The 17,004-nt window shown below is 40.4% G+C and overlaps 1 long non-coding RNA gene across 1 annotated transcript in view; it reads left to right on the top strand.

Moving 5' to 3' along the window:
* Positions 1-5,553, top strand: part of LOC132826717 (uncharacterized) — a 44,880-nt gene extending 39,327 nt beyond the window's left edge. The window contains exon 4 of the long non-coding RNA XR_009645906.1: positions 1,989-5,553. This is a non-coding gene — a long non-coding RNA (uncharacterized LOC132826717). The remainder of the gene's footprint in view (positions 1-1,988) is intronic.
* The last annotated feature ends 11,451 nt before the right edge of the window (positions 5,554-17,004 follow it).

Genomic DNA, 17,004 nt, shown 5'->3' with positions numbered 1-17,004 from the left:
TATGGTCTAATCAGTTATTACAGCTATGTTGTTTGTCCAATATTCGGTTCCATTGAATGAGATAATGTTGGATGAAATACCACAAAACCGTTATTTGTTATTTTGAGTATTAGAATATAATAATAAAATAACAATCAAAATATCCTTCAAATGGATGATGAAGAAAAATCTGCTAAAGGCACAAATATTGCTGCTAATATGTAGCAATTGCTGAGATTTTTAAAAATCACAGCGTATCTCCTAGATAGCTTTAATAAATCTGTTTATTTATAATATAGTCAGATGACATAATAAAGGTAGAGTCACACTATTTGCATACAGATCAGAACTGAAACATCTGTAATAACATGAACAGTGTGAGCTATCCAGTAGAGTTACTGAATAATCATCCTCCCAGGTTCTTCCTTAAATTTACATCTTATTTCTAGTTTCTCTCTGTTCCCTTCAATACTCTAATCCATGAGATCCACCTCCCACTCAATTTCCAATAAAATCCTTATTACTTCCTTCCTTGGCCCTAATACTAGATGACATTATATTGCCACCCTCCTTTTAAAACTGCTATTGAATTATTCTCATTTTTATTATCCCCTTGAAGATTAGAAGAGTTAAGAGTGACATGATTAAGTTTATTAGATCCTTAGGAGTTTTGACATGGACATGGAAATTGTGATGATTCTTGTTGTTTCCCCTTTTAGGTGACCTCAAAACTATAGGGAGCTGTTCGAAAATTAAGGATCACACTATTTTTCAGAGGGCTAAATTACTTTGGAACTCTGCCTTCGAAGATAGTGAAGGCAGGGTCATTGAAAATTTGTAATGCAGGGGTAGGTAGATTTTTTTCAGACAAGTGAATCATTGGTTTTTGGGGTAAATGGGTATGTGGAATTCAAAACACAAATGGATCAACAATGATCTTACTGAATAGTGGAGAAAACTCAAGGGGCTGAATGGCCTACTTCGGTTCCTAATTCATATGTTACAAGCCATGAATGCATGCTGCTGCCAGTTGCCCACGCTAAGATGATGAAACTACTTGCTCTGGCAGAGAATGGAAGGCTACCTTAATGCCTCATGTGGCATTAAGAATCAATCATGTAATGTGGATTTCAGCAATTATACAGACCAGAACTGGAAAGGCTGACAGTGTCTCTACAACAGAAGATATTAATGAGTCAGTTTCATTTTTGATAATCTGATAGCTTTCATAGTATTTATTTTGCAGAATACAAATAGTTGTAATGACTTGAACTTTGAGATCAAATGATTGAAACTTAAATGCTGTGATGGCTAGGCTCATTAAAAAGCATATTCATTTAAAAACATTCCACTAGACATATTCAAAAGTAAAGCCGATGAGAAATGTTCATTTCAATTCAGTCTAGGAAGGAGTGCAATTCAACGTGTCAGACTGTGTACTTTAGCATGAACTGAGGATAACCTCCCCACCTATCATATTGATTTCATTATGCACATTGCTAGGCTAAATTGTTTCCATTGGTTGAGGATTGAGAAATAGAGCGGGTAGAGATAAGTTATGTAAGAGGTATCAGACAGAAAACTGTAGAATTTGTGTTATCTATTTCTCTGATTGAATCAGACATGGGATCAATATTTAAGAATAGTTTGGAAAAAAGGTTGCAGCATAGAAGAGACCATTCAGCTCTTTGAGTCTGCAACAAGGTATTTCAAAGAGCAATCCAATTGGTTTCCTGCCTCTGCTCATTCCCCAAATTCTGCAATTCTTTCTCTTTCAAGAATTTATCTAATTCCCTTTTCAAAGAACATATTGAGTCTTTCTCATTAGCAGCAACTCCAAGATGACACTGAAGGCAACAACTCCAAAATGGCGCCGAAGTATGGCAACTCTTTCCAAGCACTTTACAGCAGATTTTATTCTTACATACCTTACAATAGTTTGACACTTTTTAACAAATTCAGAATTAAGTTTTAAATTATTAAAAATGTTCTTTTAAATCTACTCGCAGGTCTGAAGATTCTACGATCATACAGGCTCGATTACTATGCCTGCAAGCCTAGAGCATACAAACATCTGCCAGATTCACGCAGGACCTGCAGATTCAACCTTCCTGACCTCAAGGAAACCCCAAGCCGAGACCCTACCAGCCCAGGAATGAAACCTGACCTTGCAGTGATGTGACCCTGAGGAGGCCTGACCGGCCAGGAACCTTGAGGGTGACTGGACAACGTGGAAGCCCATCAGAACTGACTCCAAGAAGCCCCGGAGTGCCAGTGGCTGCAAGTGGTGCTAAGGACTCTATCAAGTACACACAATTATCTGGGTGCAACTGACTTCCATCACCAACACCCAGAATGGACGAGAAGCAGGAAATGTGGGAGACATGCTGGCCTGTAGGTGAAACAACATGGCTTCAAGTCCCCTCTCCCCAGCATACTCCTGGCAAACACCCATGCTACTGAAAACAACATTAGAGTTAGACTTACCTTCCAGAGGGAACTAAGTGACTGTTGTCTGCTCTGTTTTACAGAGATATGGCTCACTCCTATTACACCTGACTGTGTCTTACAACCTGAGGATTTCTGTATATATCGCATCGATTCTATGGCATCCTTGGGAAAGGCATGGGGCAATGGGGTCTGCCTCCAAATCAACGCCTCCTGATGCTCAGATGTGGTGATTCTGGTGAGTTGCTGCTCCTCAGACCTAGAACATCTAACAACTGCCATCCCTACTACGTGCCATGCAAGTTCACCTCCGCTATCCTTACAGCAGTCTACATCCTATCCCATACAGAAGTGAAGAATGCACTTGATAAAATATACATCGCTACAAATAGACTTGAGACAGAATACCCAGAGGCCTTGTTCATCATAGCCGGTAACTTCAACCAGGCCAACCTAAAGAATTTGCAACCAATTTACCACCATGTCTCCTGCCACACCCCAGAGGTCAAAACATCCTTCATCACTGCTATGCAACTATCAAAGATGCCTACTCTCCCTACCCTGTCTGCATTTTGGAAAAACAGATTGCAATACTGTGTTTGTCCTCTGGCATATAAGCACAAGTTGAAACATGAGGACCCAGTACAGAAAGTAGTACAGTGCTGGTATGAGAGAGCGGAAGAGCTTCTATGGGACTGCTTGGAATTGGTGGACTAGTCCACATTCAATCACTCAGCAGCCAGCCTAAATGAGTATGCCACTACCATTACAGACTTCATTAGCTCGTGTGCCAAAGAATGCCATGGATGCATTGGGCAATCCATTGCCTACTGAATTCTAGCTGTGTGGCATTCAAATGAGAAGACTCTGGCTTTTACAAGAAACCCATAAGGTCATTAAAAATGCCAAGAGGCAAAACCGGACTCAGCTAGGGACACAAACTAACCATACGGACACCTGCCATTTTGTGGCAAGGCCAACATGACAAAATGGTCTACAAATGGAAGCAGAACAGAATTGCAGACAAATACATCCCCCCCAATGTGCAAAATGCATTTTGTGCTCGGTTCCAATAGAAGGCCAGTGAAACAATGTCACTTGCCCCAATAACCTCCGATGTACCTGTTCCCCTCAGTTAACACTGCAGATGTCCGATCGGCCTTTTTCGAGAGTGAACCCACGGAAAATGACTGGCCCGGATTGAGTCCCCAGCCATGCACTCAGATCCAGTGTGGGAAAAGCTGGTGAGAGTATTTGCTGATATCTTTAACCTCTCCTTATTACAATCTGAAGTTCCCACCTGCTTCAAGACTGCCATCATCACAGTGCCAAAGAAAACTTATACAACTTGTCTCAATAATTACTGCCTGGTGGTTCTGATCTTCACTGTTATTAAAGTACTTCAAAAGGTTAATCACGGCTTACATCAACTCTAGCCTTCCAAACTACATGAACCCCTTGCAATTTACCTACTATTACAACATGTCCACTGCAAACGCCATCTCCCTGGCACTATTCTCATCCATGGAATGTCTGGATAATAAGGATACCTATGTCAGGCTCCTATATACTGACTACAGCTTCGCCTGCAATACCATCATTCCAAGCAAACTAATTTCTAACCTTCAAGACCTAGGTCTCCGCATCACCCTCTGCAACTGGATCCTTGACTTCCTGATCCACAGACTGCAGTCATTGAGAATGGGCAACAACACTTTGAGTATGACAATCCTCAACACTGGCACCCTGCAAGGCTGCGTACTCAGCCTATTTCTATTCTCCGCGTACACTCATGACTGAATGGCCAAATTTTGTCCTAACTCCATCTACAAGTCCAATGACAACATGATTGTTGTAGGCTGGATCTCAAACAATGATGAGACAGAATTCGGGAAATAGAGAGTGTGGTGGCATGGTGTGAAGGTAACAATCTTTCCCTCAACATCAGAAAAACTAAAGAACTGGTCATTGACTTAAGGAAGCAAGGTAGAGGACACACCCCAGTCAATGGAGCTGAGGTGGAAATGGTTGAGAGTGTCAAGATTCTGAGAGTGATGAACACCATCCTGGTCCATCCAGTGATGCAACATGCAAGAAAGCACAATAATGCTCTACTTTCTCAGAAGGCTCAGGAAATTCGCATGTCCATAAAAACTCTTAGCAATTTTTATAGATGCACCATAGAAAGCATTCTCCCTTCTCTCTGCCTCAGGAAAGCAGCCATCATAATCAAATATCCCTCTTGCCCCAGTTATAATCTTTTCTAACCTCCTCCATTGGGCAGAAGATACAGAAACTTAAAAACACCCAACAGATTGAAGAATTGCTTCTTCCCCACTGTCATTAGACTTCTGAACAGACCTTTCAAATTTTAAATTTAATGTTGATCTCTCTCTTTCATGTACTTCGTCTATAGCTGTAACATCATATTCTTCATACTGTTCTATTAACCTTCGGCACTTCAGTATGACTTGTCTGTACTACTCACAAAACAAAATTTTTCACTGTACCTAGGTACATGTGACATGAATAAATCAAATCCAGATCAGTCAGGACATTCCACTCCTTACCAAAACAAAATCCTGCGATCACCTCTGGTTCTTTGGCATTGACAATGAATGCAGCCTTTCATAATATGAGCAAATGGGACAAAGTATTAAAGATATAAAGACTTTGTCACTCTTTACCAACTCAAACCACTGTGCATATTATGACACTGTGGTGAGAATGCAGCTACTGTAATAGTGTCAAATGTGAAAATGGCCTACATTTTTCAAAAAAATGGTCATGCTTGGTTTTAGATTGCTGCTGTTCATTATTCTGTCATTCACACTTCTGGATAGTTTGCTTCTTTACTTACCCTGAGGCTACTTCCTTTGGCTCTGGAGTGGATACTCATGATTTATAGGATCCCATCTTCCACCCTATCACAGACAGACACAACTTTGTTTTGTTCGTGTTCTCTTGTGCCCACTTTTAACTGACCAAAATGCTTTTACATTTCTAATTTTTTGCTAGGTTTGCTGAAAGGGCATCAAACTGAAATGTTAACTGTTTCTGTCTCCCCAAATCTGATATTTTATTGGAAAATCACATAGCTATTTTGAATTTGGGATCATTATTGAAGAATGTAAACTTTTGTAATAAATCTAGTTCATTTAAAAGCATTTCTTCTTACTACATTTAGCAACAGAAAAAATTCACCAAAGCAGTTAATTTGGTTTTACTTCAGCAGTGGCATGACACTGAGTTAAGAAGGTGGGGCAAAACTCCTTTTCTGCTTTCCTTCCACTCCAGAAAATCTGAAGGCCATGCCATTTTGTAGAACTTTGAGGAAACCAAATTACACAGACATGAAAAGAATGCTGACTCCACCACAACTTATGTTTCTCTGAATGATCGTACTCCTTTATTTAAGTGATCAATCTTCATATATAGGCTAAAGTGGCAAATATAAATGCATTATTTGTTAGTAAGAAAGATCAAAGCTTTATCTTGTCTTCACCAAATGATGTTTCAGTGGAAGCTTCTGGACCATGCTTGGACAGTTTCTGAGCATAACCAATCAAACTAACTAACCAACCACCATCTCCACAGTATCTCCAGTTACAATTCACCAGTGAATTTGTCAATGAACTAGGTCAAAGAGTAAAACACTCAAAACCATCATACCTCACAATTTTATAGAAACATATCTCTCAAGCTGATCAAATTAGTGAGGGTGCCAAGTCTGTTATTTGTTGGCAATATAAGGTGTAATATAATTTGTTGTGGATTGAGGACCTGTATTAGGCACTGAGGTTTTGGGTTGTCACAAATCCTTAATTTATTGCATTTGATAAAAAAAATGCTCAGTAACAAATAATATTGTAAATGTAGTTAAAAACACATTTTATAGCTCACAAATGAGGTTCAGTTGAAAATCTGAGAGTTAAACACTCACTGGTATTCTTCTTCATTATGTATAGTGTCCAAAGTTCTGCTATCAATGACCTCTCTGTTTACAAACCTGCACTAGCTTCTGGTCTGGCAAGGTTTTGATTATATGGTTCTCATCTATAGCTTCATTCTTTACTTAACTTTGTTCTCCTTCTGCCCTACCTCTGCACACGAGCAATTCTGATATATTTGCACCTCCATTTCAATTTCCCCATCATGTGCCTAGATACTAGAGACTGGAATAACTTCCCTAAATCTCTCCATCCTTTTAATATCACAGTATAATGAGATTCAAATCATGATGTTGTAACTAAGCACATGACTCTAACATCAGTCAGAGAGGTTACCAGTTAGAATATGAAAAGAGAACTCCACAGAGTATTTGGTAATATGTTATGTGCACATCAGTAAATATAGGGGTGTGTCAGTACTTAAGGAGTTGAAGAGCCTTATGTAGACATAAGGAATAAGTAGTCTGAAGCACAGTATGTACAGGGACTTGGAGGCTAAGAAAATTAAGAATAATCCTGTAGTTAATGTTGTTTTCTTTTTTAAATCAATACCACTATCAGTTCTGAAGAAGAGTTATATTGGACTTGAAACGTTAATTCTGTTTCTTTCACCACAGTTTTCTGTTAGACATAGAATAGTATAGCGCAGGAACAGGCCCTTTGGTCCACCATGTCTGTGCTGATCCTGATGTCATCCTCAACTAATCCCTGAACGTCTGCCTGCACATGGTCTGTATCCCTGTATTTCCTGTTTGATCATGTGTCTGCCAAAATGCCTATTAAATAGTACTATGAGAAAGTGAGGACTATAGATGCTAGAGATCAGAGTCGAGTATGTGGTGCTGGAAAAGCACAGCAGGTCAGACAGTATCCGAGGAACAGGAGAATCAACATTTCAGGCAAAAGCCCTTCATCAGGAATGAGGCTTTTGAGCTAAGGGCATGGAGATATAAATGGGAGGGTGGTGGGGCTGGGGGGGAAAGATAGCTGAGAGTGCAGTAGGTGGATAAAGGTGGGGAGAAGGTGATAGGTCAGAGAGAAGGGTGGATTGGATTGGTGGGAAGGAAGATGGACAGGTAGGACAGGTCATGAGGGCAGTGTCGAGTTGGAAGGATGGATCTGGAATAAGGTGGGGGAAGGGAAATGAGGAAACTGGTGAAATCCACATTGATCCCATGTGGTTGGAGTATCCCAAGGCGAAAGATGAGGCGTTCTTCCTCCAGGCGTTGGGTAGTTAGGATTTGGTGAATGAGCAGGCCCTGGATCTGCGTGTCCTTGGTGGAGTGGTAGTGGGAGGAGGAGTTGAAGTGTTCGGCCACGGAGCAGTGGGGTTGGTTGGTGCGGGTGGCCCGGAGGTTTTCTCTGAAGCATTTTGCAAGTATATTGTGAAACATTACAATCAAGTCTGCATCAAACAGTTCGCCAGCACTGCATTCCAAGCACTTAGCACTCTCTGTGTAAAAAAAAACTTGTCTTATGCATGTCCTTTAAACTTCCCCCCTCTCACCCTAAACCTATGCCCCTTGTATTTGACATTCCACCCTGGAAACAAGACTCTGACAATTCACCCTATCTATACTTCTCATAACTTTACATACTTCTGTTTGATTGCCTCTTGGCTTCTGACACTCTAGCAAAAACAATTCAAGTTTGTCCAACCTCTACTTGTAGTTAATACACTTCAATCCAGGCAGCATCCTGGTAAACCTGTTTTGCAACTTCTCCAAAGCCTCTACATCCTTCCTATAGTGTGGGAACCAGAACTGCGCACACTACTCCAAATGTGGCCTCACTGAAGTTTAAAACATCTGACTTCCAACTTTTATACTCAGTGACCCAACCAATACAATTTCTTTACTTCCATCTCCACTTTTGTTGTGACTTTCAGAAGCTATAAACTTGCTCCCCAGTACTCCTAAGGGTTCCGCCATTTGCTGCATACTTTTCTCTTGCATTTGGCCTCCCAAATTGCATTCTGTTATGCTTATCTGGATTAAACTCCATTTGCTATTTCTCTACTCAATTTTCCAACTGATCTTTTTCCTGCTGTATCCTTTGACAACCTTCCTCACTGTCCACAACTCCAACAATTGTTGTGTCATCTGCAAACTTACTAATTTGACCATCATTTTTGTCCAAATTATTTATGTATATTACAAACAGAGGTCCCAACACTGATCCTTGGTCACTGGACACAGACCTCTAGTCAGAAAAATGCCCCTCCACCCAACTATTTTCTTGTCTTCTATGACCAAGCCAATTTTGTTTCCAAATTACAAGCTCACAATCGATCCCATGTGACTTAATGTTCTGACCAGCCTACCATGAGGGACCCTGTCAAATGCTTTTGTAAAGCCCACGTAGAAAACATCCACTGCCTTACACTGATCAATATCTTTGTCACTTCCTCAAAAAACCCAGTCAAATTTGAGACACCAACACCAATCTTGCACAAAGTCGTGCTGACTATCCCTAATAAGTCTATACTTTGTCAAAAGTTGTAACTCCTAGTCCTTAAAACCCTTTCCAATAATTTCATACCACTGGTGTAAAGCTTGCCAGCCTATAATTTCACGACTTATCCCTGTTGCCATTCTTAAATAAAGGAACAATTTTGGATATTCTCCAGTATTCTAGGACCTCATCTGTGGCTAACTATGATACAAAGATCTCTATCAAGGCCCCAGCAATCTCCTTGCTTCCCTCCCTCCCTCAGTATTCTGGGACAGATCTCATCAGGCCCTGGGGATTTAGCTACCTTAGTGTTCCTTCTTAATATTGATATGCCCTAGACTATCAAAGTACCACTCTAATCCTGCCATCATCCATTTCCTTCACCTTGGTAAATACTGAGTACTCATTAAGGACCTCAGCCACTTTCTTTGGCTACATGCATAGATTCCTTCCTAAGTGCTTGAGTGGATCTACCTTTTCCCCAGTTACTCTCTTGTTCCTAATATGTGTATAAAATGCCTTGGGATTCTCCTTAATCCTGCTCGCCAAGGACATTTTATAGCCCTTTTAGGCCTCCTAATTCCAGACTTACTCAGTTTCTCTAATTCTTTCTGTGTTTATTACATATTGAACCATGGTAGCAGCTCAGGGGAAAACCTCCAGAGCTAAAATCGGAATTTAAAACAGAATCCAAGGGACACAGACAAAATGGGAAAACTAGCAAAGGCTGAACAGAACCTCGGAAAACTTTGAATGTGTAGATGAGTAAAAAATAGGAAACTATGAAGACAGATCATATGCTTGGAAGACTTTGAGAAAAAGGAAGTCTGGTAAAAGATAAGACAGGGAAAAGACCCAGAAGATTTTTATAACAGAACGATAGATTGTCATGAGCAGGATACAGAACCTTAGAAAATTTCAAAGCCTAGCAATAAATAGCAATACTCTGGAGAGGTAAATCAGTGAGTCTGAACACTTCGATAGCAACAAGGATAAAACCAAGTACTTGTCCATGTCAGACAGGCATGACATCTGTCAGGATGACAGCTTCAGTAGCGATCTTGCCGTTACTTCAAGCATTTGATAATCTAGAAAGCCCAGCATTAGACCAGAAGTGAGAACCCTTCAAGTGGAGGCTTCAATGCTATCAAATGATTTCAGGCTTGCATGAGAAGTAGTAGTGTCATCAAGTCAGCATCAGCATGTTTTATATGCTGGAGGTCAAAGAGCTTTACTTCATCTCTAAAAGAAACTTGTTCATTGCCCAGGTGGGATTTTATCAACGATATCAACGTTTGGGAGAATCAATACAAGAATTTTAAGTTATATAATTTAGCAGATTTTTGAGAGTATGGGGTTTGAAGGACAAATTAATTAGAGACCGTACTGTAGTTGATGTGAGGATTAGACGTTATCAGACTTTGTTCAAGGAAGATTTAAAGCTGGAACAGGCACTCCAATTAACTCTGCAGACAGAAATCAGGGTCAAAAATCAGCCAGTACTCTGAAAAAAGTTCAGGGAATTTTCTGCACCATGAGATGTATAGGCCCAAGATGGTGTCAAAAATGAATGTCGATAATGGATTCTAGAAGATACCCTTCGACCAGAGTCATGATTGCTGACTACATTTATTTTACCATTCGGGTGGTATTGCTGCAACCATCTGCCATTTGAGATTACCTCTGAACCAGAGATTTCCAAAAAGCAATGTCTGCAATCCTGGTAGGGAAGGGAAATCATTTGTCATATGGATAACATCATAGTAAATGGTAAAATGAAGAAGGAACACACAGTCAGTGGGTCAAGGATATTTTGAAAGTACTCCAGGATGTTGTCCTACACTAAGGTGGAAATATCAATTTTCTACAGCAACAATTACATTCCTGGAACATATTATTAAAGCATAATGATAGATTCAGGGAAGACGAACCATTAGTGAATTTCTGGCACCAAAATGTGTAAATGATGCAAGGTCTTCTTGGGCATAGTGAGTCAAACGGGAAAGCTTATTACTAATTTTGCAAGTGTTATTTAACTCATAAGGAAGGTTTTGAAAAAAGCCAGCAATGGTATTAGAGAAAGGAACAGACTGCAGCTTTTGAAAAGATTAAAGATAAGCTATTTTCTACAGATGTTGTAGCATATTATAATCCAGGCTTATTCACCATAGAAGTCACAGATCTATCTTCCACAGTTCTAAGTTCAAGCCAAATTGATGGAACATGAAAATCAAGCTAGTTTAATTTGAGAGTTGAGAACAGGGATTGAACAAAGTTATGCAACAAGAGAGAAGGGAGTGCGAGAAGTTACATGAAAGAATCTGCAAACTTTCCACAATCTCATGGGACTGAAATTCCAGGTCAAGACAGATACGTTATTAGTGACATGGTTGGGATTGAAAAATATCTCTGGTCCCCCATGATCACAAAGATTAAGGCTGAAGGTAATGGGATATAATAATTGTATAATCTACATTGCAGACAAGGCATAAATGATGATGGATACACACTCAAGAGCAGCAGTGAGTCAAGTAGGAAAAGATGTTATTCTTCTGGAAGAAGTAGAACCTTATTCTGTGGCTATAAACAACCTTACCAGAACTGAAGGTAAACTCAAACAAATTTATACAACTCAAAAACATCTGACAAAGGTCAAACGGCTTTGTCTATAAGGGTGGTTGAAATATAGGTCAGCAGACCAAATGCTGAAAAAGTACTGTGAGTCAAAACAATAATAAAGGTGGAAGAGTTATTTGTGTATTTAGCTAGAATAGTTATACCAAAGTGATGAAAAGAGAGATCTTCCAGAAACTCCAAGGGACAGCTGGTATTACAAACTGCAGAACAAGAATACAACAATCAATGTGTTGCTACAAATTTTGATAGGGATTTAATCATACCATATACATGCCATACACAAACGTATGCCTTCAAAGTCAATGGTTTCATCAAAATTTTTGCAAATGTCTTGGGAAAGGCTAATAATAGACTTACTTCATTTTAGAGAGAAGATGTATTTAGTCCTAGTCAATTATTATTCAAGCTGGATTGAAGTGCAAGACTTCATTCTACCATAGCAGACTCACTGAGCAGAGCAGTGAAAAAGATATTTGTAATGTATTTTCCTGGAAAAATTAGTACAGAACAATATACTTCAAGTTGCAAATGAGAGTTTCAACAAGTTTCCTTTGGAGGCAGGCATCATCCAGATGACAAGTTCTCTGCTGCTTCATCAGTCAAGACAGATGTGGAACGAGCAGACAAGACTGGGAAATCACTGGTGCACAAGAATCTAGATTGGGAATTAGCTCCACTGAGAGCAACACTGTTGAATAATAGATACTCCACAGTGTAATTATTAATGGGAGGGAAGTTAAAAATGTATGTAGCAGCCTTAGAATGTAATCTCAGGCCAAATTTAACTTCTCAAAACTCTAAGATGGTAGAATAACCAGAGAAAAGCCACAGGGAATAAAAAAAAAGCAAAGATGGTACAACTTTAGACACGGAAAAAAGTCTGTCCACATTAAAGCTAGGGCAGAAAGTCTGGTTAAGGGACATCAATTCAGAAATCATGGTCAACAGACAAATGGAACAACCAAAATGACCATTGCATATAACACCAGAATTATGCCACTTGGTTCATTGAGTCTGCCCTGCCTAACTCTGGCTGATATGCTTCTGAACTCCATTCTCCTGCCTTCTTCCCATAACCTTTGATCCTTTGGCTAATCAAGAGGCTATCTATTTCTGACTGAAATACACTCAATGACTTGGCCTCCACAACTTTCTGTGGCAATGTGTTCCACATATTTACCACCCTGTGGCTGAAGAAATTCCTCCTCATCTCAGTTCAAAAGAGTTGTCCCTTTACTCTGAGGCTGTGCCATTTGATCTGTGCAATGTTCTAAGTGCAGAGCCTGGTATTCCATCTGGTCCCATCACTTCCTTTGGATTCACATGAAGGAAAACTGATGTGACCTCTGATGCAGTGACTGTTGGGATAGGTTCATCAGGACTTGTCAGAATAGATGTTACCTCTCCGCCAAAATTCTGCTCAAAGCTAGCATTGAAGGCATAGAGACAATCCGGGAACGATATGTAATCATCTCCTATCTTGCACTGTCTCTTTTTAGAACACCTTCTCAGACCAATTTGTTTATTGGTGTTGGACCATATCACTTTGCCCTTCACTCCTCCCTAGAATATCTTGACACCAAGAACAGCTATGTAAGAATCCTACTCATTGACTACAGCTTAGCCTTCAACACTATTATCCCCTCGAGACTGATTCCTAAACTTGGTGATCTTGGACTAAGCCCCACTCTCTACAACTGGATCCTCAGTTTTCTGACCCACAGACCACAATCAGTGAAGATCGGAGACAATATTCGATCCTCACTAACACCCAACACTGGAGCACCCCCCAACCCCCACCACAGGGGTGTGTACTCAGCACCCTACAGTATTCACTGTATACCCATGACTGCATCGCCAAATACCAGGCTAATGCCATTTACAAGTTTGCTGATGACACCACTGTAGTCAGTAGAGTCTCGGATGGCAATGAAACAGACTACTGACCGGAGGGGGAAGACCTGGAAAAATGGTGCATTGAGAACAACCTAGCTGTCATTGCCAGCGAAACCAAGGAACTCATTATTGACTTTTGGCGGGATGTTACTCATGCCCCCTTACACATTAACAGCACAGAGGTGGAACAAATGGAGAGTGTCAAGCTCCTGGGAGTGATCATCCACAACACGTTTTCTTGGATTCTTCATGTGGGCGCACTGGTTACAAAGGCCCAACAAAGTCTCTTCTTCCTCAGGCAGTGAGGATATTTGGCATGACGGTGAATACCCTTGCCAACTTTTATAGGTGCACCATCAAGAGCATTCTGTCTGGATGTTTTACTTCCTGGTATGGCAAGTGTACCATTCAAGATCGGAGACAGTTACAGCAATTGGTGAACTTGGCTTAGACATTCACAAAGGCCAACCTGGTAGAATCCATCTACCAGGCCCGCTGTCAAGGAAAGGCTGCCAGCATTCTCAAAGATCCATGCCACCCTAGCAATGCTTTTCTACAACCTTTATCATCGGGGAGAAGATACAGAATCCTGAACACAAGCACCAGCTGGTTTTGTAACAGTTTCTACCCTACTGTTGTTAGAACACTGAACGGACTCACAAACTCTTAATATTCGCCTCTACCTGTGTTCTCGTTTTTGCCGCTGTTTGCATATTATTTACTTATCTATGCTACTTGGCTCTGTGATCTGCCTGTATTGCTCGCAAGACAAAGCTTTTCACTATGCCTCGGTACACATGACAATAAATTCAATTCATTTCAATTCAATTCAATTCAATTCAGGTGAGGGAGAAGATGATAGGTTGGAGAGGGGGTGGAGCGGATAGATTGGAAAGGTGATGGACAAGGCAGGAAGGTGATGCCGAGTTGGAGGCTTGAGACTGGGATAATGTCAGGAGAGGGGAAATGAGGAAACTATTGAAATCCACATTGATCCTGTGTGGTTGCAGGGTCCCAAGGTGGAATATGAGGTGTTCTTCCTCCAGGTGTCATGTGGTAAGGGTGGATGAATTTAGATGTTTTCATGCATGAACCACAGAAAGCTAGTATGAAGGTACAGCAGGTAATAATTGCCAATTTTTGCTTAACAAATGGAATATAAAATTATGGAAGTATTGTTGCAATATACAAGACATTAATGAGACCACATTTGGTGTACAGTGTATAGTTTTGATCCCCTTAATTGAAGAAGAATATAATTGCATTGGAGGCAGTTCAGAAAAGGTTCACTTGATTAATTGCAGAAATGAAAGGCTTGTCTTATGAGGAGAGATTGAACAGTTAGTCTATACTTGCTAGAGTTGAGAAGAATGAGAGAAAATCTTATTGAGGTATATGAGATGCTAAAGGGAACTACTACTGTAGATAGATAGTATATTTTTCCCCTTGTATGGCAACCTAGAATGAGAGGTGATAGTTTTGGGCTAAGTGATGGCAGATTTAAAATGGATCAGGAGGAATTAATTCTCAAAAGGGCCTTAAATTGTTTGGAATACATCGCCCCAGATGGTGGTGGATGCTGGCACATTATATACTTTTAAGGATAGGTGAACAGATTTTAATTAGTAAGGGTTAAAGGATTATGGGGAATGGGCAAGAAAGTAGAGGCCAAGATGGGATCATCCACAATCTTATTAAATGGTGGGACAGGCTCGAGGGACTGAATTGTTTCCTCAAGGTCTTCTTCCTTTTTCCACAGAAAGACGATGTCAGTAAGTAGAAGTAAACTATGAGAATAACACAGACCAAGTAAAGATCAAGTTGGAGGGAGGAGTGATATAATGAGATTCATGTAAATCATGATGATGTAATTGATCGGATTCCTGATGAAGGGTTTTTGCCCGAAACGTTGATTTCGCTGCTCCTTGGATGCTGCCTGAACTGCTGTGCTCTTCCAACACCACTAATCCAGAATCTGGTTTCCAGCGTCTGCAGTCATTATTTCTACCGAATTGATCAGATAAATCTAATTTCAGTAAGAAAGAAGACATCACTCTCTACTGTGGTCTTAGATACTTGAGGTCTGTAATTGAGCACCTATTGCATACAGATGTGGTGAAAGGAGTTCTATCTAATATACAGGGAGTTCAAGAGTTTTACTTAGAGATAAGGAGTAAATAGCTTTGCAGACAGACATCAATGGCCTGAAATACTCCAGTCTGGGATCTCAATGTGTGAGTAGCTGTATTGGCTTCAAACACAAGATGAAATAATTGTTCCCTAAATTGACACTGATCAAACATTTTGGTCATTTCTCCTACCACCTCTTGTGATTTGGTGTCAAATTTTGATTCATAACACTCATGTTTAAGGTGTTATAGATAATCAAGTTGTCTTTGACAGTCGTTTATTTATTATATGATGTATGATTGCACCAGAGGTACAGATGACAGAAACTCTCGGTATTGCGAAAATAAAGTTAAAAATCACACAACACCAGTCCAGCAGGGTTATTTGAAAGGACAAGCTTTTGGAACACTGATTCTTTGTCAGGTAGGTAATGGAGCTGGATCATAGGACACAGAATTTATAGTAAAAGATCAAAGTATCATACAACTGATGCAATCTATTGAACAAACATAAATTGTTGTTAAGTCTTTAATCACTGAGAATGGGGATGCAGATTTTGATTGATGAATATGAAAATCCCAGAACTTCTTTCAAGTCACAGACCCGAGATAACTTCTGGTTTTATTAGAATAAAAGAAGTGATATCTCAGCTCAGGCAAAATGTTAACGGTATGAGATTAGAGTCTGTCTCTATCCCAACCTTGAGTCAGACTGGTTCTATTTCCAAAGTAGGAATTTACAAAATGTCACATTGACTGACTGCCTACAGCTGTGTAGTTTTTGAACAGAATAGAATGTATCTGGAAATGCAAATTCACCCCACAGCCTTGTGTGTGTGTGTGGGGTGGGGGGGGGGTGGTGAAGGTGGAGAATGTGAGTGTGTTTGTGCGTATATGCATGTTTGATCATGTGTGTGTCAATCTGAGAGGGTGTCTGAGCGAGAGACACCGTGTGTACGAGAGAGGGTCTGTGTGAGTGTGACCGTGTGTGACTGTGTGTGTTTATGTGTGCTTGTATAAGTGTATAGGTACTGAACTTGGTTCCCAGCCTCTGGTGAGTAACTCTGGGTTGTTATGTATCCAAAGTCTACCTTGGAGAACAGTCACCCTAAGATCTGAGGCTAAATATCCTTGACTGCTGAAATGTTCCTCCACTGGAAGGGAACGTCCCTGTCTGGCAATTGTTGCGTGGTGTCTATTCATCTGTTGTAGCTAAGCCCACAGCAGACTTTGGGATACACAACACAGAGCTGCTGAGCAGAGGCTGGTAGCCAAGTTTGGTACCCATGGATGGCCTCAATTGGGATCTTGGGTTCATGTCACACTACAGGTGACTTCACAACACTGTAAACTTTCACACACACTCATACTCTCATAGGTATATACTACGTCACACTTACGTGCACACTGTATCAAGTGCACGCACACATACACATACATACATACTCTCCCTCACCTTCCTTCCTCCCCCCCACCCCACACACAAAGTGTATGAGGTGAATTTGCATTTG

The sequence above is a fragment of the Hemiscyllium ocellatum genome, chromosome 23 (genome assembly GCF_020745735.1).
Source record: "Hemiscyllium ocellatum isolate sHemOce1 chromosome 23, sHemOce1.pat.X.cur, whole genome shotgun sequence".
NCBI lineage: Eukaryota > Metazoa > Chordata > Chondrichthyes > Orectolobiformes > Hemiscylliidae > Hemiscyllium > Hemiscyllium ocellatum.
The sequence above is the reverse complement of the archived record's forward strand: the minus strand, read 5'-3'. Positions and strand labels throughout refer to the sequence as shown.